Source organism: Gavialis gangeticus, unplaced genomic scaffold (genome assembly GCF_001723915.1).
Source record: "Gavialis gangeticus isolate Ggan-Ray unplaced genomic scaffold, GavGan_comp1, whole genome shotgun sequence".
NCBI lineage: Eukaryota > Metazoa > Chordata > Crocodylia > Gavialidae > Gavialis > Gavialis gangeticus.
The window spans coordinates 27837578-27839721 of record NW_017729004.1 but is presented as its reverse complement, the minus strand read 5'-3'; positions in this window follow the sequence as shown (position 1 = coordinate 27839721).

Here is a 2144-nt window from a genome sequence, read left to right as displayed (position 1 = left end):
TTCTCAGGTCCCTTCCGACCCGAGAAACTATGAAACTATATATAACATGTGATCAAGTAAGCCACTGCTTATGAAAACTAATACACCTGATTCAGTTAGTCCGTAAGGTACAAATCTACCCTAACTTCTACCTGACTTCAGACTAACATTGCTAACTACTTCTTTCTGCTCAGGGTTAACACCTGTTAGCCATGTTTTTGGGCTCAGCCACAATTTCAGGACTTGAACACACCCAGGAATATGGGTATGAACCCATATACCTGCTTGGCCAGAGAACACCTATTATATATGTGTGGCGGGGCACTGTTCATGCCTGCCACTTTAAGGGCTGAGCTGAAAAGCCAGCAGGTGCTTGATTGCGGCAGCCATTTTGCAACACTGGCTGCCTGTATAAACAGAGCAGATCGCTGCTGACAGAAATATTGCTTGGTTGAACTGGTGAGTGGAACATCTGCAGGTAAGAGCAGAAGGCTCTTGGACCTGGGCATGACTTAAAACTGCACCCTGCCCGGACTGGGTGGTCTGGTGGGGCTCCCAGTGGCACAGGAACCCCCAGGAAATACCAAGCCAGTTATCACCCCTGTGGAAGGCTGGCCAAGGTGCCTCAGTAACCCCTAGCCCCCACATCACTGTGGGTAAAATTAGGGCTAGGCATGGCTACAGCCACCTGAGCCTCCACCAGGGAGGGAAGCCCCAGATGTGGAGCCCCAGTGGGGGGTGAGGAGGGGAACTGGAGAGCTCCGAGGTGTGTGTGTCTATGCATGTCTGTCCAGGGCAAGCTTGGCTCAAGTCAGGTGACTGGCTGGCCACTATCCCAGTGAGGGTCATGGGAGAGGCCCAAACGACAGTACGTCTGCCACCCAAGGTTTACACTACATAAAGCCTATTGCCTAATAGGGGGCTGCTCTGAGAGGGAGCAAGGTGGTATAAGCTGTTAATGCATGAGAGAGACCCTGTGAGAGGGGGTGGAGTGTGAGAGGCCTTAGTGAGAGGAGAGTAGTGTGAGTGTTTGTATGAATGAGACCTGACAATGAGGGCTAAGCTAGGTTCACCTGGATGCTATCTGTGAAGCTTAGGCTGTGGCATAGGGGAGGTAGTGACCCCTGGCATTGGGGCAAGAATGGGCAGCCTCTTGCTTAATTAGAACCAATTATGAAACAGTAAAGCATGGCAGGCGAGGGAGGTGGGTGGCTAGCCTAGGAACTGGTGGGCGGGCCAAGGTTGGACCAGCCCTGAGAGAGCCCCCTGTTACAATATGCTTGGTAGCTACATGGATGCTTGCTTGTTTTTATTGCGTGTGGAATAGGATTGTTTTCTGTAAGCAAGTACCAGAAGTAGCAGTTACACTCTGGGTAAATACCATCTGAATGCATGAAGTGAAATAGATTTCTGCCCTAGGGGTGTAAACTGCCAGAAATGAGACTACGTTATTGGTGTTCTTCTTTAGTTGTTCCCCACCTAATCACCAAAGCCGTACAAGAATGCCATTTATGCTTACTAAATTCACTTCTGATTCACAGACCACCCTTCTATCTTACCTTTAAAGCTTCCACATCTTTCCAGTTTGTTTACCTTCATACAGTATTATATCATCTGCTGTATGAAGGCTGATATATGAAAAAAAGGATTTTATTATATCACAGTTACTTAACAGCAAAAGCAACAGGTGAGCACCAAACGTTTGCCTGGTTCCCCCCCGCCCCCCACATTGGCCTGAGCAGTTTAATGTAAGAATTATTAAGCTACTTTACTGATTTTTTTTTTTTTTTTTTCTGTATATATGGAAGGAACTCATTGAGGTAGTAAACTGTAATTTAGACCATTAATGTCCTTATAGCCCATGAAAATGCTGCTTCAATGTGTAATTAATCTTTTGAAGCTATTTGAGCCACCACATACAAAACAGATGTATGCTTTGCCTAGCTAGTAAACAGTTATGCTCACCAGTAGAAGACATCTTTTACAGAGTGTGGGTTTTTTTGACTTCCTCTGTAAAGGGAGGGCGCGGTCCTTTTTCTTGCATCTCTGAGGTGTATATTAATAACCCTTGCAGTGGCAGGCCCTGCATTACTTGTGGCAGTTATGATATTCTTGGGGGGGGGGGGTTGACAGGGGTGATTATGTAACTTTAGGAATAGGTTAGA